This window comes from Xenopus laevis, chromosome 8L, assembly GCF_017654675.1.
Source record: "Xenopus laevis strain J_2021 chromosome 8L, Xenopus_laevis_v10.1, whole genome shotgun sequence".
NCBI classification, from domain to species: domain Eukaryota; kingdom Metazoa; phylum Chordata; class Amphibia; order Anura; family Pipidae; genus Xenopus; species Xenopus laevis.
The window spans coordinates 45,307,478-45,334,127 of record NC_054385.1 but is presented as its reverse complement, the minus strand read 5'-3'; the positions used below and the strand labels follow the sequence as shown (position 1 = coordinate 45,334,127).

Below are 26,650 nucleotides of genomic sequence, written 5' to 3'. Positions count from 1 at the left end.
CACTGAATTAATACAGCTAGTGATCTCTGAAATGCTGAGGGGAATCCCCACTTATGTGGCAGTTGCTTCAAAGTCCTGAGAAGGACTCCCCTTTGCTTTTCCATGCCCTGAGAAGAGCACGCTTTGCTCTTCAGAACCCTGACAAGGACCCCCTTTCCTTCTGAACACTAATGAGAGTGCACATTTGTGCTAACTTTCCCCACACAGAAACTCTGGGCTTCTCTCTCCCAGCAGCCCTTTCTCACTCCCAGCAGCACCATTCTCTTCCTCTTCCTTCCTGTCAGCTCACAGAGGGTGGGGCTCTGCCCCCTCCTTGCAAAGAATCAATACAGAGGAGAGACAAGTGTACACAGCTCTCCTAGACTTATATCTAGAATGGTGCTCAGTGATGTCATTGTTATATGTTACCTAGTGATTTTATTTGTGTCACTTGAAACACTGTGTATTATAACATACGAAATTTAGAAATCATCTGGATGTTGGCATATATGAAAGGGTGAAAACAGAGTCTGTCTATTTTCACTCTTTATGTACGTACATTTCCTGTACAAGTAAAGAGAGATCTGTGAAGTTTCCCTCTTCAGCACACTGTATATTTCCCTCAGAGTACCTTTATTTTGTTTATATTGGTAGGTCCTCAACCTATAAACACATGTTTAATTACAAATATTTTAATATTTAATAAATAATATATAAATAGATTGTTAAAGTGTTGCCTTTGCAGGTACAAAGAGACACTAACATTGCTTATTTACAGTTAGGCTTGATAGAAGGCCCTAAGCCTGTTGTCATTGATAAATACATTGTCCTGCAGTGTTGCTTGATTTTGTTTTTTGTTATCCAGAAGGATTTCTTTTTGTTCTGTATACTTTTTTTTTTTTTTTATAAAGTTAGATTTGGTTCAGGTCAATGGATAGTGGGCTCAAACCCCCCCCCCCTAAATATGGTCCATAAAGTAACCACCAACAAACTTTAACCTATTAGCTTTAGGTTGCTTCTTTCCAATCCAAAGCACAGGGCAGGCATCCCCAACCTTTTATACCCATGAGCCCCATTCAAATGTAAAAAGAGTTGGGAAGCAATACATACATGAAAGAAAAATTCCTGGGGATGCCAAATAATGGCTGTGATTGGCTATTGGTAGCCCAATATAGATAGGCAGTGAACAGAAGACTCTGTTTGGCAGTACGCATAGTCTTTATGCTTCCAAAACTTGCTTTTAAGCCAGGAATTTAAAAAATAAGCACTGGGAGCAACATTCAAGGGATTGGTGAGCGACATGCTGCTTGAGTGTCACTAGTTGGGGATCACTGTCCTAGGGAGACCAGGCCCACACTTTAGGATCCAGTAATAATGGATAGCACACAGCTTTTTATTTTACTGTGAGTGCAATGTTATTCTTGAAAATGTAATTTGTAAAATTAGTTGAGAAATATAATCATTTATAACTTGAGTATTTTTGTTGATATAGTATATAAGTATAATAGTATATAACAATTGACTTTTAAAAGAGCTGATGTTTTCTGTACCCTTTCTTTGACATTGATGAAACACAATCCCCTCTTTGTTGGTTAGCAGGATCCTCCATAAACAGAGAAAAAAATTCAAGACAGAATCCCAACATTTTCAAGTTCATCTTTTGCAGACAGTGTACATATAAATCTGTCTTTTCTGTATGTTAGTTGTCAGAAAGTCAACATTCTTCAAAACAGTACTTCTTCTGTGGGCCAAAAAAAGGAAGGTTAAAAGTAACATGTCATTGCTATCAGAAAGAAAAAGGATGGAGTGGATGTGACAATCACATTCAAACTCATTCTATATTTTACCAAAAATTGCTCATGATTAAAACCAAAATTTGACCAAACAGGTATAATCCTCTAACAATATAATTCATTCATTTAACCCTAAATTAGTGTGCAATAGGGGAAAACTGGCATTGACAGCATATACTGGCTTATCGGTTCCTCTGAGGCTAATTCATGAGTTTTGAATGGAAATTTTTTGGTCCAAGTCTCTAGCAAACTGTACCTTTACAAACAAAGTTATTTTCAAATGAATCACTCACTCTGTAAAATATAAATATATATAAAATAAATGTTCTAGCTGTAAAATAACCTGTGTTTGCATATAGGAAAAGAAAGGTATCTAAAACATTTCTTTAGTCTGTTAATTAAATCAATTAGCAGTGATATTCTCATAACTAATACTTGAGATCACAAGGTCTAACATCAAGGGAAACATCAAATTTAACAGTGTAAAAAAAAAGCTTTAAATAATCCCAAAGTTCAATCTTGTCTGACAGTAATTAGAATAACCCACAGTGTTATAATTTATCCCTATTAAAACATCAACCACAATGATAAAGAAAGGATGATAATAGACATATTAGCTGTCTGTGTCATTATATTGAAAAATAAGTGCAGGGTCAAATATGCTTTATAGTTAAAAAATTGAATTCACTCATCGGTATAAATTATTCTGTGGGCCTCTATGCTGACTTTAAGATCTTGGATTTTCAGCAGCAGAAACTGCCTGCACACCAGGGACTTCATTATGGATGGTCTCAGCCCCAGTTGATAAATATAAAATACTTTTCAGCTGTTTCTAAGGTGAGCCCACAGCTCTGCCAATTCCTCTTTCAAAGGCATGTAGTCTAGGGTATGTGTTGCATGAAATAGCCAATTTTGCATTCAGATATAGAAATGATCATAAGTTCATGTAACTTTATGGAAAGATGACAGCAATAGGGTTAAGTCGTAAATACATATATTTCTGGTAATAAATTACTTTAATAAATTACTTTAAGGAGTAAAAAAAAAAGGTTGCCCTTTCCAGTAAGGAGAAGTCAAAGGCCAATTTAAAAGGTTCACTATAAGCATTTTGTAGTAAGATTAATCATCATGCAGTGGCCTTAAAAGCTCTACACTATATATATATAAGCATACTTAAAAAAAAAAAAAAAAAAAAAAAAAAGCAGCACAGTCCTCGGCATTCCCAAGACCTCAATCATCCATAATATTCAGTAAAAAAAGGAGTCGGAATTAGACAGATGTTATGTAGTGGCGTAATTAAAGGGTGGCTTTAAGTTATGGATAGGAGTACTATATGCACACATATTGTGCCCATGCCTGCAGATATCCAGTTTTGGCCCCATTATTTGTTGTTGATATGCATTGTATTTTTGAGAATTTTCTACAGCACTTCAGAGGAAACCAGATATTTGCATGTTTTTAATTAACAAACCCCCAATACTTTTTATATTTTTCTTGCACCAAGGTTCACACCATTATTCTCTTGAGCACCGTGAAGCACTGATGAAGATTACAGAGAGAGAAAATAAGAAAGCTTATAATCTAAATTCCATAACAAATAAAAAAACATCTGAATGTTTGTTATTCCAAGGTCATTTTCTACTTAAACTCCTAGGCAGTTTAAGCTGTGCTTTGTGTTCCACAATATAGAGACAGCAGCACATACTCCAATTATAGACGATTATTTTACTTTAACTGGAGTATGTGCTGCTGTCTGAATATTGTAGAACCCAGTTGAGGTCTTGGGAACATCAAGGACTGTGCTGCCTTTTCAAATACGTATGGTGAGCTGGGAGTCACTCATTTTTTCATTGACTATTTCTTTAAGCTGTTCTTTAGCTGTTTTTTGGTCAACCGGAAGACTTGAAAAGAAAGTGGCAGTGTTGCACATGAACAACACATTGAAAGTGCTGATAGGGGGTGAACATAAAAGGCACTGAAAGACACAGTCCAAGCAGATATAGCAGCACTTCTAAGAAAACCTGTCAAATTGTTTGGCATCTCAGCAGTCCTTTCATGTTATAGTTAGGCCACCAAGCCCTGCCTGTGCACTCTGTCTGGTGAAATCCACAGAGGGAGCTTTATGCACACCCATCATAATTAATCAAAATGTATTTGTTTTGAAATGACCTGGAAACCATTAGTGGTCACATCACTACAATACTCTACAAGAGTAGCTAATATATTCTGATACTGAGATAAAGATACTGAGATAAAGAAACAGGATAATTGAAATGTAATGATACAACCACTGTAGGCTAATAACATTGTTGTACCAATGATACAAATTAGCTCCAGTGAAGTGACCACCAACAACCAATCAAAAAAGTTCTTTAATTATTGTAACTGCTACAGACAAACCAGTAAGCCAATTAGATGTTTTTGTGGTTGCTACCAGAATATATGGTATTTTACAAGAACCATTTTGATCTTAAATTTAGAGCAACATCAATTTTAAATGTCACAAATGCACTACTGTACTCCGATACTAAGGAGATTAGACAGGATTCTCAGTTGTGCTGTATAATAACCTAATTCCCATCATCCATAGCAGTGTAACTGCTTAAATGGGAAACTCTGTGTTGTAATTTGACGGTAGCTAGAGGTTTGCATTTTATATATATCTCAGTAATATCATAGTGCCTTAAACTTGTATGAAATTAGATAGTAAACTCTAAATTAATTTTCTATATTATGAAGTCAATTCATAATTTAATTTTCTAAGACTGATGGTGACTGTGGTTTCTCAATAATCTAATTTACTGTAGGGGTGCATCATGCTATACATAATGTAATAATTTGAATAGTATATATTTATAACTATTTGTTTTCACCTACAGGGATCCTCATCACTGTTCTGTACATAGCCAGCATTACAAACTGTATAGTACAGGCAACATTTCAGAGCAGTTGCAATATACCTACATAAATTTTACTTTTAAAGCCTAACTTTTTCCAGGAACATATTACAGAGAAATACAATATACCCTGAAGTGGCTAATTGTTTGATTGAATTGCCTTAGGAAGGGATTTCTCGCCGCACGTACCACTTTGTATTGTATTTAAATAATGGCAAGCACCGCATTACTGACACTTATAATTTGCAAGGCAGCATCTTTATCTCTGCATTATATCAGTATTCAATAGGGATTTTTAGTCAGGTTGATTAAAAGATGTTAACTTATTATAGATACTGGCTTTGAGATGCATGTGATTACTGTAGTCATTACAACAGGAAGAGGTTTAATTGTAACATGAAAGAATGTTTTCATTAGTTGGGTTCCACCTTAGAATGTCAACACTTGTTGCTATTGCTCAGCGGATTTGCTTAAAAGCAACAGAGAATATGTAATATTTCATTGTGGGCCACAGGAACAAATATTCTTAGAATGTTATGGAAACAAAGTGCAGAGATCTGGGTGGTTACCAAGCAAGTACTTGTTTGCCAAGTAGTGTTATGAATTATTTTATACGTTTTTACAATAGTTTATGCGTATGCAGCAATCTGTCCTAGCCACTATTTTTACAACTTGTTTGTGTTCATGGTGTGCACATCATAGCAGGAAGATTTGGAGTATATTAATGGTGGGAATGCAACCAAGGGACATATTGGGGCTTAATATGACTACTTTTCACTGTACAAGATGTTTAAAAAACACAGTGTTCCCCATACGATTCCAACTCTGTTCAAATAGACATTTTTTATAAAAAATAACTATGGCAGAAAGGACATAAATTACCATTAGAACTAATGTGGAAAACCTACTATATGCTTTCAGTCAAACTGGGTAATTTCTTATTAGCATGCATACAATAGATACTCTACCATATTAGGCTATAAGCCAAACATCCTCATCTCCTTAGGGGCTAAATGATGTTTACTTAATTTGGTGAGAGATTGGGGAATGCAAAGCAAATATCAGTTTGTGGGTGTCTGGTTGCAATTTAAGCTTATTTATAAGTGCACTTGACATTTGAATATCCCTTAACCTTATGAAAAGCTGTCATTTATAATGAGTGGATCCAATTAACTTGGGAGTGTGACTTAGCTTCAGCAATATTTTCATGAGAGGGACTCCTCTTCAAATTAAATATGGTTCCCTAGTGGTACATAATCATATGCCATTCTGGTTTTGTACTCATCCTTAAATACCAGGTTGATCCTTTGTCTGACAAGGAACAATAGATTGTCTCACCCACTAAAGCTGACAAACTGTATGGTTTTTGGGAAACATATTCTGAAGTGTTTATGATTACTAAAGAATAATTGGTTGCGTCAAATTAGAACTGATAAATTACAATTAATTAGCCATTGGATAAATTACTTAGTACTCGTTCTCAAGTGCACAAATACATTCTGTCAGTCTCATGATGGGATGTGCCATTAATGCAAGCTAGGTTGCCAGTCTGGTGGTTTCATAAAATGTGCTTCTGTGACTGTAGTTAACAATCCAGCCAATCACAATCATTGGCTGCTTGCCCAAGAAGCTAACCATTCACCTTTCAATGTGCCATACTGCTATAATGCTATTTAGGAGCTAGAGCACTCTTTGGTTCTTTTACCCTTTGAGTTCCAACTCCTGGTTACCAGCAGGGCTCTGTCACCAGTGGAGCTCACTGTAGGAATGGAGGAAGGGATTTCCACACTGACTTCATACACACTTAACATATCTTTAATAATGGGCACTAATATACATTAAAATGCAATTAACTGTTTATTTGCTGGAACTCAAAATAGTCTATCAGATATTATTTTAAAATAGTACAAAATACAATCAATTTAAAGTACTCAATAGTTCCTTCATTTAAGGTTTTATGTACAGGCCATAGCATTAGTAGTCACTAACAGGTGTCCAGTCACCAGAGTACAAGGCCTTTACAATGATGCTTCCCTCGGGATCTCACTATCACTGAGCCTGTCTGCTTGAAATCCTTCAGTGCATGGGAATAACTACGTTAGAAGCAGACCCTGCAGCTGCAGAGGGGCCCAGTAGGTATAGGGGGCTCACATTAATGAGCAATTTAAATATGTATAGGTAAAACAGGACAATCTTTGGATCTGATGGGGGCCCTAAAATGTGCTGTGGGGCCCAGTAACATCTAGTTTCACCACTGCTTGGCAAGGGAAACCCAGGTTAGTAACCCTCCTGCTATTCTTGTTGTTGGAGCCTCTGACCACTTTGTTAACTACCCTTTTCCTGACTCTAATTCTTAAGTGAATACAGGATTGAACCCAACATTAGCTATTGCTATTTATTTCTCTTTTTGAGGACCCCTACCTCAGGCTTCTCAGCCTGATCCACCCGTTCCAGTAAGGGGGGTCCAAAAAGACAGGACATCATGCTACCTTCCATTTTATAGACTAGGGACACCTGAAGCACCTGGTCAATAAAGACCTACCACTTTTAACTTGGAAAGGGAAATAGCCACCACCCCCAACCCCGTGCTGGAGTTAAACTTTAACTAAGTAAAGATTATCTAAACCTTTACCCTCTTACAATGGAATGGAGATAAAAGAAAAACATGTCATGGTAGCCTAGCAAGCTTTCATCATCTCACAGCAGTTGATAAATATAAGTGGAAAATCATTAGCAGATTGATTGTTATATTAACTTCTGTATCATCTTAGGCTTAAATACTATGTACCATGTTATTTTTTAAACAATATAAACTTTTCTGTATATGTTAGACTGGAGTCTAACTGGGAACTTTGATAGTTGGGCAATGGCCTTGTTTAAAATTAAAAAAAAACAGAAATGTGTATGCAGTAAAAATTGTTCATGCAAAATACAGTATTAATGTTGGTTTGGCCAACAATACCTGCAGTGATATCACAAGACATAACAGCATGTCCAGTCCATCAAGCAGTTGAATGTCACACTTTGTTGCCCACAGAGGCTTCTTGTTACGATATCTTTCTATAGGGTCATGCTTGGGACTTTAACTTTGTAGCCCTAGCTTAACTCTGTACCAGGTCAGACAATTTCTGAGAATTACACTGTATTATTGGGAATTTGGAATTATTTCCGACAGACTGGTGTTTGTTTGACTTTCTTAAAAGACAAACCATTTTTTCAGGAATGTAAGTAAACTGCTTTTTGTTCTACCAAATGTTAAATCAGGTTGCAAAGCCTATATTTGCTGTCATTTCTTTTACCACAGAAAAGTACATTCTTGCTCCTTTTTTTAACGCTTGCTCTTTTATTTGCCGAAGCTTTAAAAACAAAAAAACACCAGCAATGCCATTTATTTTGAGAAGCAATGCATTACCAGGCTCAAGGGCCAAACATATGTCATATTATCTTCTAAGATGGAGTTTAATAATAGGTTGACTGGGAGGCTGATATGCATTATCACATTCTTTTTTCAAAAAAAGGCAAAAAAAAGATCCATTTGTGTAAAAGGAATTCAAATCCATGTTTCCAAAGCACGCTTCTATTACCTCAAAGAGACTTTGAGAATTTTGGTTGTATAAGAGCAGAATATTACTTATTTGATCTATTATTCAGCCAGAAAGACTGCATTTGGGTAGAAATTTCAGCATCAGAGAATTAAGGGTGCATAATATAAATTTTAAGATATATACAGGTATGGGACCTGGGGTTTTCCGGATAAATTGTTGACGGCATCAATTTTGACACCCGTGAATTGACGCCAGTTTCAAAAGTCGCGTTTTGTGAATTTTTCGCAATTTCAATGGACATTCGCAAATTTTTCAGCGAAGTGAAAAGGGACCCATTCACCCATCACTTTATGCTCAGGTCTTAAAGACAATAGAGTCATTTGAAGGTTTTCGCAAGTCTGTGCCATAATTTTGCCAAGTGGTTTGGTTCGACTGGGGAAAAAAAAAACAACATAAAAAAGGGCCATTGACTCCAATGCATTGGCGTGAAAAAAAAGTACAAAAAATGCCTCAAAAATTCCCAGAGAGAGAGAGAGAGAGAGATGCAACATCCATGTTTTTACACATTAGTACAGAATTGAAGCTATCCTCTGTGCTTATTTAAATTGAGATGACTCCCTGTGTTGTGTACTTTTAAAAAGCATTTCTTCCAAAGGACTGTTTATAACATTGCATATTCCACACACAAAAGAACAGGGTATTGTGATATCTAATGTATTTGTAAAAATGGCTCTACTTCTTCTACTTCTTACTCGGAGAGATTATCTGTGCAGGTGGTTTTATCACTCTTGCCTTATTTATAAAAGACTGAAGAGGTTCTGCATTTTAGCATTAATTCGTATTTCTCTACAAGCAGCCTTATCTGGGCAAAAACAGATGAGCTATCCCATACTGCCCTGTTGTCTTGCACACTTTGTACTAAGCAATCCCCTGTCTACCACATAATACACACAAAGCTTTTCTCAAGGTGTTAGCTGTTTTATATGGAAGTCTTTTTTTTTTTTTTTTAATGAAAGTGAAATACCAGCTAGGACACGTTTTTTTTATTATGGTTAGCTTTATTATTATTATTATTATAATTACAGTAATATTTAAATGTCCTAAATACATTAATTTTAATGTCAGCTAAATTATTAGAGAAATGCCATAGGTAAGGCCAGAATATGTCAAAGGAAACAATGGGGTGGCCCTTTTGACGTTTATTAATCTTGGGGTAAGCAATATCTTGTGTAACCCTAGTGTGTTAAAGTGGCATACAAGAAGATCTATGATTTAGTTCAACTACAGTGTATTAATGTATATATCATTCTTGTAAGGATATTTCACTGCCAAGTCCTTAAGCCCTGGTATTTCAAGTACACAGACGGCCAATCAGCCCCCGAAATGCCCGATAAACAATGACTATTTATTGGGCCTGTCCTATCCATGATATATGTTTACAGTTTGGACCCTGGCAAATGTTAACACAGTTAAAGGTGGCTTAGGTGGTGGTTCTTCTGAGCCTGGAGGTTTGCAGTTAGAAAATGTAGGTGGGTACTGTGTGGAAGGGCAAATTGACAGGGGTCTCTCTTGTTGCATACTAGGTCCATGTTTACAACTGTTATTTGATTATAATACACAAGAGCCATGCATATTCTGTAAATTCTATCCTTTAAATGGTGATGTCATTGGTTGTAATCAGAGCTTAGTGATGTCATTTCTGAAACACCGAACACTGAAACTTGTGTATTATAATAAATAATGCACCCCCTGTTGCAAAATCTAAGGATATTATTAGAAACCTCAGAGTTCCATGACCTGTATATGGACCTCCTGGTGCTGGTGGAGGGGGAGAGAGACCTGTGGACACCTCCTTGTGCTGGATCGAGGTGTGGTGCTGCCAGAAACTGGTGAATTTGTATGTTCCAAAGTGTGGAAGCTGCTCTGAATGGTGAGAACACCAGAAAGGGGTACAAGTTTGAATGGGTGATGCTGAAACACTAAAACTGTATTCCTGTGTGTTTCTATTGGAAAAAGGCTTGGTGTAATAATCCTGTGTTTTGCCTGAAGATATGGTGTCCCTGTCTTTTTGGCTCCTGATTCTCTGCTAAACCTGTCTACTATAGCTAACTTCCCCCAAAAAATGACATGTACAGGCAGCCAGATTGGCACGATAGATAGATGATAGCTAGATAGATAGATAGATAGATAGATGATAGATAGATAGATAGATAGATAGATAGATAGATAGATAGTTAGATAGTATCAATATTACAAAATAGCTTCTTTGTAGAAAACAAAGTGGTCTTTTAAACCTCTTAATACATGAGGAGTTACTGCTAGCATTGTATATTTGTGTGTTTTTGTCACATCTGAAAAATATGATCTTTTACAGAAGAGTGAGTTTGATGTTGCTGTTATTCTTGTACTTTAACGATTGTTGGCCCGTCAGAAGAAAAGGTTTAGGACAAGTATGTGCAAAAGGGTTTTTATTTCCATCCTTTGACATGAACTGGATGAAAGCATATCAATATGTTTTTATCTGGAACTGGGTTGCTTTGTTCTTGAGTATAGCAAGTAAGTGCTGTATCCTATTTCACTAAGATGCCTGTAATTATGTCTGGTCGTCCATTTAAAGCATACAGTTAAAGGGAAGATCTATATTGGTGAGCCAATGAAACTAATTGGGACCTCTGCTTTTTCCCTGATCTGCGATATAGGCTGCAACTTATTGTAGATTAATGTGCTGCAGACCTCTTCAGCAATTTTAATTGCAGACAGAAAGCAGAAGTGGGTCAGAGATGTGCTGCAGCGAGGTGTTGTGTTGTCCCGTGGATAAATAATTAAGGCAAGGTGCCATCTGTCAGTTCACAGTAGATGATTCAGTTAGACTTTGTCTAAAAATCAAAGCTTTTACAGATTCAGTAGTGGCATATCTGGCTTTGGAAACAGCCAAGGATCCACCTTTAATAGGATATGAAAATGCAGAATAATCCTTTGGGAAAAAGTGCATGGAATGAAGTTACAGCAGATATAGTACATTAGATACTGTGCAGGCAGGAGAAGCAGCAGGTTCTGGTTACTTTACTAGAAAAGGAGAATTACTATTCACTCGTATTATTTTAGAGCAACTAGATATTTAGCAGCACTGTACAATATGTATTCTTATACCAAAAAAACATAATGCACTGTTAACAGGTGCTAGGAATCAAAATGCATAAATAAATTTTGCTTTTATATCTGGGAATATTTGCCATGCATAAATATAACCATATTCCGGGCTCAACTTGCACTTTTTACCTTGACTAAGCTGCAGTAAAGTAACTAAGCATCTGGGGGCCCTGGTGCATGCCATGTGCCCCCCACAGTTTTCTGTGTGCCTTTGCTTCAGCTTGAGCATCCGAAGGGCCCAAAGGGGTTGTGGACCCAGGTGTGATTGCACTACCTACACCCCTGCTAAGCTGTCTCCCAGGTGGTATTGGACTATCAGCTCCGGGGGTTGCTTTGGGTGCTCTGACCCTTAGGCCCGACATTAATTGTCCTACCTGCAGCTAATGCTTATTACTGATTGGTTGCTATGGGTTACTGCCAACATGTTCAGTGTTTATAAATGAACCCCTAAGAGGAGGCATAGCTTTCATGACTTTCATTTATTATATGTTCCATGATTTATCTACACTGTAAGATGCTAGACCATATCCTCAGCTCTTTTTAATTTTTATTTCAAGTAACAAAGTGAGTGCAAGGATATTGCGATTGCAAAAATATCCTATGTATTTTGGGCATTTAGTTTCCCCCACCTGAGAGGTGATTTTGCATTGTTGTTGAAAGTTACACTGTGTTATATTACCCTAACTCACATGCCTCTTTATTCCCTGCCACACCCTGCCTAATTTATCAATGTATTGCTTTCAGAAATGAGATTATTTCAGATGTGAGTAATCCAATCAATATGTTAACTATTTTGTTTTTCCTGAATACTCAGGAAAAAAAATGCTCTTTCATACTGTGGATTTATATGGGCGCCTCATGGAAAATGCTTTTCACTGGTTCCTCCCAAAGTTGGAGCATAAAAAATGACTTAAAAAAAGCTTCCCTATTTTATTTTACTAGCAAAGATAGACATTGTTAAAGTCAGAGGAGAAAAGCTATGAACATTAGTTTGACACAAATAGAGCTTGGGATATTTTTGATGTTGTTAAATAAAAACTCCCATTGTTGACAAATACTAGATTTTTTGTTTATCACACAAAGCACCTGAATCCATGCAAACTTGGAATTATGGGAAAGTCAAGATGTAAGATGGCATGGTGCCTATTTAAAACCAAGAAAAGGCTTCATGCCTTCAAAGTAAAGTGTTTTCATGCCTTCAAAACAAAGAGTTTTGTTATAAGATTTGTAATTATATATCCTTACAACCTTATTTCTATATACTACAATAGGCAGCATTTCACTTTTTGTATGGTTTCTGCTCTGATCTCAGAGTGGGAATTCTTGGCAACTAGAATCCCCTCTTGGCTTGCCCTCACATTCCTGGTGGGTATCTTTTTCTCTAACTTGATGATCTTTCTCCCATGATTGCGGGCACATCTGACATGTAGCATCTAATGTGTGATTGGGCTTTTGGCTGCAGAAAAGACTTTGAACAGTGCTGGCAGGCGGCCAACACTATGTGACAAAAGAGCATAGCTGCAAATTTAACATTTTGGCCAACTAATTTTAACCTAGAGAAACAGCACAGATATACACTATATATATGCTGCTCGCATATGAAAGATGGTCCTGTGTTATTTACAGATAGAAACAGAAAATTGAGAATTACAAAGGAATGCCCACTGGGATCTGCCAGCCATGGAGATTGATTCATTTATATTCAGTGACCCAAGCAGAGAGTGTTTTTTAATGTTAGACTCCTTACTGCAAAGTACAAAGACAGGAGAGAATTTAAACCATGCAACACCCAGGGCCTAGTATAATAACCAGTACAACATTCCTGAGCAATTTTCATCAAAATACCATCATGCTTGTTCTAATAGTGGCATACTGTTTTACCCAAGGTGCACTAATAACAAATAAAGCATCATACAAATGATTTTTTTTTTTTTTTTTAAATACAAATAATTTTTGCCCCTTTTATTTGCCTGCAAAAAATATTTGCACAGGCACAATTACAGAGTGAGAGGCAGTACTTTATGCTTGTACAACAACAGGCAAATTTTTGGCAAAACTAAAGAGTCAAATTTGCCTATCCCAAATTCCAGACTGAAGGAAACAAGATTCAAATAATGTATATAGTGTAATTAAATTCATTTTGCTTGACCAATGTGATAATATAGGATTTTGAAAACTTTTTTTGGGTGATGGGTCCTCTTTAATCATGTTAATACAGAAGGTAAAACACTGGGGATTGATACTGAGCACAAGAAAGTTAGGGTCCAACTGCTTAATGAATGGTGTTTTAACACAATCACAGCTGTCTGCATTATACACTTCCATTTAAATTTATTGTGCTTATTTTAGTGCATTGTGGAACAAATAACTTCTATGACGTTTGTCTTTGAATCACAACACAATTTCTTTTCAAAAACAAATTGGGCTTGAATGTGCCCTAGATATTGCTCATTTATGTAGTGACAACCTATTCCTTTAAAAAAAAAACATTTGTACCTGCTCCAGATGAGCTTACAGTCTATTTTCCCAATCACAGTGACTTTAAAGAGAAAGGAAAGCCATTTCTGAGTAATATGAAAGTAAACTTGAAAGAAAGTAAGCCAGTTTGCCATGGCCTTAAAGCTACATTTTAAGCAGTATTTTGACCACTGTCATTACCCCTTCGACAGTTGTATATGCATCTTTACTGAGCTACATCATTGCAAATGTTCATATTGGCAACATAAGACTTGAAGGGAAAGTAGGAAACTGCTTCGCTAAAGGCACTAAAAAAAAAAAAGTTGCAATAGCGAAAACAGACTGAACACAACATTTCTATAGTATGAACACTGTTCCTTGAGTTGGTTTTCAATGCCCTTTAGCATATGTTGTTGTGTATGTTAAAGGGAAAGAACATTTTTAAAGAAGCTTGAGTCACTTTCAATAGAAGACAGTTTACCTGTCAGTAACTTTGTGGACCATTGGGAACAATCAAAACACCCTAAGGAATCCCACCTGCACAGGGCAATATGTTAATTCCCCTCATACAGAACCCATATCATCCATCAGCCACAATATATCACTGCAATAAATGCTGATGTACAAGGCTAGGGCCAGGCGAACGGATGCAGACCGATAACCCACTTTCCCTCTGCTGCCCTTCTGCCCACTGTGCCTGCACTGGAAACATTACCTCCACTCAGGTGCAGGCAGATGAATTTTGGAGCCGAAATCTGCCGTGTCTACCTGAATCCAAGTGGAGGTAATGTTTCTGGGTTCAGAAGGGCAGCAGCAGAGGAGCGGATTCTCAGTCTGCATTTCTCTTCAGGCAGAGATCGGATTTGTCTCACCCTAGCTTAAGAGTAGAGGAGACAAAAAAGATTCTCAGTAAAGAACATTAGCATAGGAGGCAGTTGAAAAAACCCAGGTATTTAGCAAAACTATCAGATTAGAAATACTGCACCACAGCATCTGGTTATGCGATAGTTTAACTTCTCCTATTGCAGCAATTACTCGAAAATTCTGCATAGTAAACACATCTTTATACATTTGATAAGAAGAGAACACAACAATCATTTTCCATCTATTAACCAGCAAAGCACTAAAAACAACACCTATCAGTTGCATCTACAAAATATAGCTGATAAGTGACAAATTGCTAACAGCAAAAGTTGTTCCTTTAATTTTTGTGACAAGTAACTGTTTCAAATAACTGTTGTCGCACTGCATAATTTACAGCAAAGATTATTGCAATGAATCTGATTTATAGATTCATTATGACTTAGAGTGCACTTAAGTACATCATTATAATAGTTTGCTACATGATAATCACAAGAACTCCATTCTTAATTCCTGAATAAGTATTAACTTGTGTATAATGAGATAATAAATACATGCCATTGGGTTAATACTAAAACATTTACTAGTACAGAACGAAAATACTTGCAGGGCTGCAATAAGGAGGAGGAAAATAAACTGAAGCCATTTAAAATATCACTGGATTAACTTTAAATAAGACTACAGTATGAATTGTGTAATTTAGTGTGTGGTTGGTGGGGTCTAAAATTGGAGCTTTTAACTTCTACTTAGTAATAAGAATTACAACTCATGTGCCAAGTCTGTGCAGTCTGATGAACAGAGACACAATAAAATTTAAAATTCGAAATATACAGATAAAATAATATCCATTTAGTAACTTACAAACCAAACATGGTCTAACCTAAAATGTAAACAAATTTCCTTTTTAAAGCAATGCTCACCAAGACCTTTTGGGGCTACCTGCCATTCCAGTTGCCCAACCCCTTGGTGCCCGTTGCCTGGTTCCACTTGCCCACTTAATTGTTACCATTCTTGCACTGCTCATGTATTTTATAAAACTTTATAGCCTATATCAGATGGGCACTGCCCACTATAATATGATGAATTTTTCTCCAGCAGTATTTTCTCTATTTAGTTCCTTTTGAACTTTGGACTTGATATTATTTATGCTGCTTTCCCATAAATCATATTTCCTGTGTGTGCATTCATTTCAATGCTTGAAGTTCCATCTGGGATCTATAGGTTTTTTTCCTTTTTATCATGTACTTTTGTGTATATCCTGGAGTGCCTAAACATTATTAAGCAAATAACTTTTATGAGCAGCAATACTCATATTCTATGGGCTTATTGGTTTTATCTGGCACTTGTAGGGTTCAATTCATATTTGATATTTGATTTTGTCATTGATTCCTTACAATACTGACATGGCTAGTCAGATAGGAGGTACTAAATAAAAATAGTAGGAAGGCCAGCTGAATTTTCTCAGTGATGGAGATGTAGTAACAATATGTCATTTCTTGGAATGTATTCTCCTTGACTGTAGAAGTGACTAAGAGACATTGGAGGCTTCCGTAAGCCATCTAAAACTATAACTCTGAAGAGATATCATTTATTTTCTGTGACTTGTAGGTATAATTCAGAATCCTGTGACAACACGCAAGGGAGGTAGGTGAGTAAATCACTCAAGAGTTCAAAGCTATATATGAGAGATGTAAAGTTACATGGAGGACACCTAAAGTAAGGACACAAAAATAAAGAACGTTGGGGTAATTTATAGCAGAATATATTATTTTAAGAATGATAACAAGCCATCCCGAGATCTCACTTCTTGTAGTGACAGTGCTGAACATGATTCAGGGCATGTGGCAATCTGATTTCTGTCTCCCAAGATATTTCTTATTGACAGAATTAATTTTGGATTGTAAGGATACAGTAAGAATGGTAATTAATCCACCAGCTGTCACATGCACTGATTTGGTCTGTAGCATTTGCTTTTCCTTCTGCAATAATCTAGGGTACTCAACTTTGTGTTTCTCTCTCTGTAGCTATATGTAAAACTAGTATTATGTGTTGGTTAGGGATGTAGCGAACTGTTCGCCGGCGAACTAGTTCGCGTCCGCCGAATGTTCGCGAACGTCGCGCGACATTCGCCAATATGAGTTCGCGTTCGATTCGAACAAAAATCGTTCGACCATTCGATTCCTTCGACCGCTAAAATCGAAGGATTTTCGTTCGAATCGTTCGATCGAAGCCATTCGATTGAATGAAATCATTCGATAGAATGGCTTCGATCGTTCGATTCGAATGAAAATCGTTCGATCGAACGATTAAAATCCTTCGATCATTCGAATCGAACGATTTTGCGGGTGTTCGAAGTTCGCGAACTGTTCGCGAACTGTTCGCATTTTTTGCCGGTGTTCGCGAACGGCGTTCGCAAACACATAAACGGCAGTTCGCTACATCCCTAGTGTTGGTAATATGGTAATAACATTTATGCTCAGTTGTATCCCTGTTTTAACCATTTAAAATAAGCGATCACTTATTTATTTTTTCTCTTTTTGCATGTGTATTTTTTTCTTCTTTAAAGATTGAGTAGGTTACAATGGATTATTGGTCTCACTGCTTGTCCAGACCGAGATTCAAAATAGGTGCTTGTCTTTAAAGTAAAGTAAAGGCCCAAACAATACTCCGACGGGCCCAATAAACTGTGATGAGAGAAATTGGTTCGCTTTGTGTAAAGATTCACAAAATCACATGGAAATTTACAAAACTGTGCCAAAACACATTATGGGGAATGTAATATTGGTTGCTAATGAACAACATTTTTGAATTAATTTTCTGTGCAATTTTATAGTTTGATGAAACTGTATTGTATTAAGTTGTCTTTGTAAGGGCTAATCCAGATGGTGCATCAAGTTTTGCACAGACTTCCTGTTCCCTCAGATTGATGCTTACTAAAGTTTGTTTCCAGACTTTTATCAATACTAACGCAGGGACATAGATGTATTGATCTTGACAAATGGCAATTGGATGTGCCCATCTTGGTGCAGGGATGTCAGACATGTCAATCAGGGATATTGGAAGAGTCAATCTTGGCACAGGGCAATTGGACGCACCGATGTGGGGAATTCAGATTTGTCAATCTCGATGCAAGGACAACTGATGAAGTAATCTTGATGCAATAATGACAGCCAGTGTTTTTTGGAGGTGGTGTCGGGGAAACGGGGTCCATGGTGAAATTCTAGAGCAGATTTGTGAAAATCATCATCTGAGAATTTTGACCCAAAACTGTACCAAGCAAAAATGTTTTCTCATTGCTTGATCCACTGTGTTATGCTTTGCACATTGCCACTACAAACCAGTCACATAATGCTAATACTTCTGCGATTGCCCCGTCCGGCAGCGATGTAACTATGTGATTGCTTTGGGGTGGACATAAACTTGTCCAACAAGTGGGATCACCTTACTTTGAAAGCAGCTAGTAAGTTGCAGGTAAAACGTAGTCCCTTTGTAAAATGTATAATTAAGCAATTGAATTCTTAATGAATCAGATGAAAATTAAGCGTAGGACTGGCAAGATATGGAGTGATTTTGGCGTAGTTGGCCAGCTTAAATATATTGCAATATATGGACAAACAATCCCTGTGTTTAAAGGGTAAGGCATTTTTTAGTAGCAGTATGCACAAAATGTCTCTGTCTTAAATATATTGATAATGGGCTGAGTGCAGAGGACCTCTTGTAGTTGACTATATGTATTTTGTGGTCACACCCTCATTGCACCCCCGCCTAATGGTTTTAAAAAATAGTGGTGAGCACAACTTTCCCTTGTTTGTTATATATATATATATATATATATATGTATATATGTATATATAGTAATTCATAGTTGATAAAGCCAACCCTATAGTCCACTTCAGTTTAAAAAATGGTTGATTATTATTGAAAGATTCAAAATAACAAAACCCTGTGAAGGCTATCTTTATGTATCTTAACGTTTTATTTGCACTGAATCACAGATGCTCTCTCAGTCTCTAGTGGCGTGAGTGCTGATGGATTCATATATATGCGAACTGCCCTTTAAAGGTACTCCCAGCAGGCCAAGACCACTAAATAACTTTCAGAGGACAGTCCATTACTATCCTAGAAATCCAACCCCCCTGACTCTCAGCTTGGAACCACTGAAGTGTAATACTTTATTTCTCATGACATGAAAAAGGACAGTGTGTTTTACATTGAAATGCATGCATTAAAAATATACCACTAAGGTTACATGCGAATAAGAACTGTATCATTACTTATGCTATGTATACTATTGAGGATAGAAAAACACAAGAGAGGCAGCCTTATATACCTTCATCATAGATCTTAATCTTTGAAAAAATAGAAAAAGAAAAGAAAAGTTATTGTTGCTAAAAAAAAATTCAACCCCCGACCAGCATTGTAAGTAAAGCACGTATGACATTTTAATGACATTATTTCTCTACCATTGAATTACATTTTCAGGCTCCTAACCTGCAGGCATGATCTTACAGTCAGTCCTGTATTCCCATCAGTAAGCTGTGACAGTTCAAGGAGGGTGATCGATCCATTATGTGTGTGAAATGTTCTTTATCATGAACTAGAAACAAAGAATGTAAGATTTGCAGAATGTCAGATGTAATATGAAAAGTCTTAATTAGGTATGAGGTTTTTTTTTTTTTTTTTAGTAGAGAGCAATCAAGTCATATATTCTTGTTAAAGTCTTTGAAATCACCTTATGTTTCCTTGTGCTGTTTCGCAAATAGGCAGCAATATTATAAGTGAGCTTATAAATCACATCATTCAAAAACAATGATGCTCCTATCTTACAAGAATCAATATGAAACGTACATTAGTATAAAGTTCCATGGCTGCAAGGCAGACTGAGAGTGGCACAGTTTCCCTTGACACATGCAATTGGTTGGTGAAGTTCAGCTGGAACAAAGTTGAGCTACTGTTTTGGTATCAGTCACCTTAAGATGGCCATCATGCAGTTTGGTTCATTTTAAGCATCTTCTGTGGTTGTGTCCCACCTTGCAGAATCTGTTTGTACAGGCTGTCCAGTGATCCTATGAGATTCCAGTTGGTATGTGCACAAAAATATATTAACTGCCAATGAGTGGAGGGGGCATCTACAAATATGAAAGTTAGAGGAGTAGCTTCTCTGGCTCAGATCTTCTTATTGTGGTTGGCAAACTGCCAGGATCTGTCTGGCTTCAATCCTTAGACTCTGTCTTGATTTGCAACTGCACTATTCTAGTGAGCCACTGGAGGCTTTTATAGATGAACCACTATGTTATCCTAATGGGCATCCAGTTTTCCATTCCTTCTGCACAGTTACCGCCATTACCTCCATCATGCAATAGCTAGTTGCTTGGTCATTTAAGCTCCCAAGCTTGATCCAAACTACTGCTCTTCTGAACTTCTGTTATCCCATGCCTGGCTTCAGCCTTGTAATGGAGTTCCTGCCTGGTTCCTTGTTCCCTTCCATGTTCCTGTGCTATAGTACTTTCCCTAAACCTGTTTCCTGACTTCCCTTGCCTAGCTTGACTTCTGCCTCTAACCTGCATGCCTTTCATCAGCCCTTACACCTGGCCTGTTACTGGACTCCACCTCAGCCTGACGCAAACAGAATAATGTATATCTGGAAGTATGATCAAAAGCATAAAGGCTTATGTGGTTGGATAACTAAAAGGCCCATATATGGACATCTTAAACATTATCTAAAAAAAAAAAAGACAAACCTGTTAAAATTTACATCAAAATGTAGGATAAAAAGAATAGTGGTAGAATGTCTAAATGTTACCATTGACCATTAATAACAGATAAACTTATCCTGAGTTATGAATTCTGGTCACATAAGTTGAATTCAGGTTAAGCTGCACATGCCAACATCGCATAAGGTTTGAGGCCGTAACCTTGTCTCTTAAGTTGGTACTGATAGATATTGCCGAACTCCAATATAGGCTAGGGAACAAAGAATAAATCTTGAAGACAAAAAGCAGGGTGATTATGCATAAATTCATTTGTATTCCCTTGCTCTCAACACACTAAATGCATATTCCATAAATCTAGTTATCTAGGCCAACAAGTGAAAAGAAGAATTCTAGCCCAGATAATATTACTTTAATATTTTCACTTCTTATCAGCCTTGTCCTTAGTCCACATTCATTGAATACTTCTTATTCAATAAAAATTCTATTTTATATTATCAAATACTGAATGAAAAAATAAATAATCATAATACAGGCAGAGGACCCAGTATCCAGAATGCTTGGGACCTGGGTTTTTCTGGATAAGGAATCTTTCAGTAATTTGGATCTCTGTACCATCAGTCTACTAAAAATTATTTAAACAATTCTAAAATGCCGTAGGATTGTTGTGCCTTCAACTACAATTCATTACATCTTTATTGGGATCCAATACAAGGTACTGATTATAAAGAAAAAGGAAATCATTTTTAAAATGAGAATACATTTTATTCAAATGGGAGATGGCTTTCCCATAATACGGACTATGAGTAATAAATTGCCACTGTAAATATTATACTAAAAAGGTGAACTTTGTCTTCAGAAACAGAAATGATTAACAGAATTTCTTCTTTTAAGGGTTCCCAACTGTATATGTAACTGTCTGGGGAAGAGCAACTTAACCTTCTAGCTGTTGCAGAACTAGACGACAGCTGTTTGAGGGTGCTAGAATTTGCAGTTTTGAAACAGCTGGGAATGCGCAGATTGCTAAACCCTCTTTCCAGTCTTAAACATAGCTACATGACTTACACCACTGACCTTGACATGGCTGTTAAGCACTTCCCAAGCAGCGTTTCCTAGTCTTTTCACGTTTCATTGTACACAGTTCATGCCATGTGCGGATATGTTATTACTCAAGAAATTGAAAGAATGTGAAAATGATCATATTTAGTCTTATGCAGAATGAATATCATCCAAACTAATGCTCAGACTAGGATTATTCCTGCAGTCAGTGCATTGTTGTGCTTACCTCTCACAGGGAAAATGGAGAATTCTTGCCATTGATTCTTTTTAACCTTCACAATGTCCCCTCCTCTTTCTTTCCAAATCCACATGTGATTGCACTGAATTGTTTTGATATGTTTTTTATCTTTTCCGTCTATTCTTTCTACACAGTGTGACCTTTTTATGTTTTAAGGAGCATGTGCATTTCTTCTTTGGAGAGTGATATCAGTTTATTCAGTTCGCTATACAAAAGGATGCGTTTCTTAAAAGCCATATGGGTTTCCGTTTTGTTCTTTCTTTTTAAGAAGTACTAAATAGCAAAATATATTTTTGACAAATGTTACTTCCCTGGTGCTTACAAAATGCACAGATTTCGAATAAACATTTAAAAAACTGGCTTGACAGCTTTCCAATTGGAGCCAGTGCCCGATTCTCTGACTTCACAAAAGTTTATATAAACAAGATCTCAGCTCCAAGGCTGTAATATTTATGTTTATTAGTTCAGTTTGCTTGGCAGTCTCACTCATTTGTGTTCATGATGTAGAACATAGTATAATAAGGCTTTATACAGAATCAGCAATGATGCTTATCTTTACCATAATAGTAATCTATTGAACTACTTTCAAATGGTAAATCTTTGTTCATTCCCTCTGATGTTTGTATGTATATTTAGCTTCCCAACTCTGTCATTTTGTACCTTCCCAAGCTTTATAATTAATGTCTGATAGCTGTAGGCCATAATGTTTGGGTCAAAGAACTGATGACCTGAATTCTCCAGTTAGACGCAGGTCTATTACTGCTTAACTCATCTATGCAATTATCCTTGTATTTACAGATTAGGCACCATTTATCAATAGTATCCAACTATTCTAACCAAGATTCCAGGTCTGAAATAGCTCAGGATAACAACAGAAAATTCTTTCATTAAGGGAATTTCTTACTAATTATAATATTGTGCCTTTGACAGTTTATCATCAGTAGTATAAATTATTGTGTCTAAAGCCCTAGCATTCTCCTCCGGCTTACCAAATTCATAGCAAACAATATAGAAATTATAACATGAATAAACCTGTCCTGCATATATACATTTTCTCAATGTTCTCGGTTATAAACTGGACCTTATTAGCCAGTTTATTAGACACAAGCAAAGGCTCATGTACAGACATCACAGGATTACAGCCTTCAAAATACTTGATACTTATTTGAGTAGTAATAAGCAGCATGCTGATTTCCAGCTGTCGTTAGTTCTATAGCATCTGTAGAGCAGCGTGGTGCCTGTGCCTACTAGAGGAAAGGCATTTACTCACTGTGTCACACTGGACAGGACTATATTGGGCGCAGGATGGAAGGCTTATACTATAGAAATTAGTCTAAAGGAATAAATTTGAATGTATACAAAGCTTTGGACCCAGAGTGGGAAACAGGTTTTCTTAGATATAGCCAGTAATTACTGTATATACAAACTACCATAACATAAATATAAGGTATGTGGGCTTTTCTTGACCACTAAATTTCAGCAGAAATACTGCCTTTTTGGAGACAGTTTCACCTGATAACGGATAACATAAAAATTAGAGATACTAATCTTTACATTACAAAATGATGGCCTCTTATCCTGTTACATTTTCCTTGTAGTGAGTTTGTAGTAAGAGTAAATTAACACTGAATAAGGGCAAAATACAGGTTTTGTTCCATCAATTCAGATCAACAATATCAGAAATCTAAACTTGTATGAACTGGAATGAACTATTTAACATGGTGTTCAACCATATCATGCTTAGTCCATGCTGGACCACACTGGTTTTCAAACTATGCATGCCCAGTTCCTGGGTAGTAAGTGTTCCATGTAGAATCATGAAAAAGGTGAGAATACACATGATTTTTACTAAGTCATAATTTTCTGTTATAGGGCTATACATGCTTTTAATGCACCATATTTGTATACATGCAGTAGAATCACACCCTCGTGTCTACAGGCTTTATTGGCCTTATAATCAGATGCAGACATGTACTTTCCATGCCATGAGTAATTGACCGAGACTTTTGCTCAGTTGCCCGGCGACAAATCTCTTCTTTGGGGCAACTAATGTCCCTGAACTGTCTTGCCCTGCCTTCCCGCTGGCTAGAATGTAAATCTCCAGCGGGATGGCACTTGGAGCGCTTCATTTTCCGAAGTTGCCTCACGAGAAGAATTCGAGTGTCTTCGAAAAATGAAGCGCAGGGGAAGGCAGTTTGGGGAGATTAATCTCCCCAAATCTGACCATGTCTCTGCCCATAAGGGCCCATTTATGATTAACCAAGCTTTTGTGCTCAGGCAATCATACAAGTAAGCCCACATAAGAATACTAATTACATTTCATGCTGAAAAAACTCAGCTATCTTTGTAGGTTTGCCTGAACAGAATTTTGTAACAAAGAAAAAATGTTGGTGCCTGAAAGCAAACACATGAAGATTGCACATCTTTTTCAGCACTAAATCTTGTGGGATTAGTAAACTCGCATGGGGTTTTCTTTATGATTGCCTAGGCAATCATAAATAGGCCCCTTACTTCCTGATTGCTATATAGTGCATCTTGCTTCTATCATCAACAACATGTATCAAAGCACATTAAAAGCACAAGGCAAATTAATTGTAGCCCTAACCTTACAAACACACTGAGCATGGTTTCAAGTATTCATTTTCTTTAGGAGTACAAACCCTATAAACAGACTGCCAAACTTATGAATTGTTCTTATTATTTTTATGTCACAATGGAAATGCTAACACAGAGTCATTATTCAACTGAAGGAGATACCAAAATAACATTTTCAAGCACTCACCCAACTGTGTCTATTTTTATTATAATGATGACCTATTTTTGCTTATGGTTTTTTTTTTCCCTCAGTTTTAACAGGGGAGGAAACACAAATAAATAAATGGATTTATTAAACCAAAAGCAAATGTAATTTTAAATATAAAAACTTTAATTCATATCAGTTTGTGTTTAAGCAATATAGATAATGAAATCCTTACATGTCTGCACATATTTAGAAAGCAGATAAGTCATGAAATGTCCCTGTGCCTCAGGCATTATATGCTTCTAAAGGAGGAGATTGTTTGCACCTTAAAAAGAAGTTCAGTGCTGCATATAATAATTATATACTGTATAAAGCACAATATTATGTTCCAAAATGACAAGAAGCTAAGCATGAGAAAACATTACAGTTGCTGAATATTATGTGCATTATGCACATTGCAGCACCAAATGTATAATTTAACAGTTATGTACCTGCACCCCAGGAAAAAAAAAAGGAAAAAGAGCAAACTATTTGTAAATGTGTCAAAAAAAGCATACAATACATAAAAAAGTGACTGCAAGTCACAAAATGGCTACAAACAGGTTAAGTAAACCTTTGCAGGAAATGACAAATTACCATTCAATTAACACTTTTTAACACAGTTTTACCAAAAACAATAGACCATTGCTGCTCTGTGTCCATACACAATGTATACTTGGGGTATATTCCAGATCAACAACATTAGTGTAAGCATTTTGGATAAATAGGGTAACTAGAGCCTTACTCCAACTGGCAAGGTTGGTAGTAGCACAACTTGTGTGTATTTTCTAACACAGGTTTACCATTTATTATCACTCAGCTTCCCAGAATTCTTTGGTTTTGAATTTTGATACCCCACTCCCCCAGTCTATTTAAACTCCTTGTTGAAACTCCCACTGTGCTGAGTGTTATCTTCACTACCTACAATTCCAAACAGAAAAAAAAAAGCCAAGTGAGGTTTAGCCAATTCTTGTATATTTTAGCTGGAACTAGTAATAATGCTAGGTATAGGAATAGAAACATCTACCTTGTAAAATTTCAGTCTCCTCTCTGCAGCCATTGCAGAATTTTAATCAAGCCGTTTTGCACCCATTGATACAAAGTAAAAGAAAAGTGCCATTGAGTCTCTCCTAATGCATCCAGATTGGGGGTGCAGAGTGCAGCATTCAAGGGTGCTCCAAGGTGACCTGCAAGAGTTTGAAATTATTGGTACTTTTACAAAGTTTTTTTATTTGAAAAATAGTAGGAAATATTCCATCGTCTTTGTGCCCACTGACATTGATATTTTACCTTAGTATGGCTCAAATTAATCTATTAAAAAAATGAAATTTTAGAGCTAATATAAATCTGCTAATATCATATATTTCAGGTTCATCCCTAGCACAAATGAGTGGCCTGCTCATTGTTAGGTACATAGTGTACCAAGTAGAGACCAATCCTAAAACGGTAGATGCTGTTAGGTGATGCCCTCTTTGGGTTCTGCTATGACATACTATTTACAGGATTTAATGGACCACCCTAGGCTGTGTAACTCTATTTATGGCTTAAGTTGCTCCAGGATCAAAACAGGAGGCTGGTGACAAACGAGGTAAATATGTTTTAACGGAAAGAATGAATCAGATTCCATGTTACGCTGTATCACAGAGACGCTAAAGGCAAGATATATGATGACCAGGCACGTTGCTATGGGTCACATAGAAATGTGGCAGAGTTTATTGACAGAGAGAGGTGACTGATTTGTTTTCCCAACGATGAAAAAAAAAAAAGACAAATCAAAAGATAAATTGGACTTCAAGCACCTTTCCATAGACACAGGAAACCATTCATTTTAATACTCTGTGTCACCGCAGCTTTATAGATACTTATACCTTTTCTGTGTTTTCCTCCAATAATATGAAGGGTTTCAAAACTGATTTATAGTGATTTCCAAGTCAAAATAATGTGAAATAGTATTGTCTTATTTTTAACTGTTATAGATGCCAATATAATATTTACCAGTCAACTTTCATTTATATTTAGTTTAGGTAGTATATAGTTGAGGTAGCTTAGCCAACATGTCTGTTTTCTCTCAGAGTTTTGTACTTTATATGCTGCATTTCAGTGCACACAAATAGCTGCAGGTCTCTGCTTCAGATAGCAGAGACCCATGCTGCCTCGATTCAAATAAAGTGGGTGGGCAAG

General features: G+C 36.6%; 1 protein-coding gene and 1 long non-coding RNA gene across 4 annotated transcripts in view; one reads left to right on the top strand and one right to left on the bottom strand.

Moving 5' to 3' along the window:
• The window catches only part of diaph2.L (diaphanous related formin 2 L homeolog), a 774,648-nt gene that overhangs the window by 713,680 nt on the left and 34,318 nt on the right, over window positions 1-26,650 (top strand). The gene's annotated exons all lie outside the window — the stretch shown is intronic.
• LOC108698413 overlaps window positions 24,580-26,650 on the bottom strand; it is a 69,225-nt gene continuing 67,154 nt past the window's right edge. Inside the window, exons 2-3 of the long non-coding RNA XR_001932640.2 lie at window positions 25,497-25,656; window positions 24,580-25,390 (exon numbers count right to left, since the gene is read on the bottom strand). This is a non-coding gene — a long non-coding RNA (uncharacterized LOC108698413). The remainder of the gene's footprint in view (window positions 25,391-25,496; window positions 25,657-26,650) is intronic.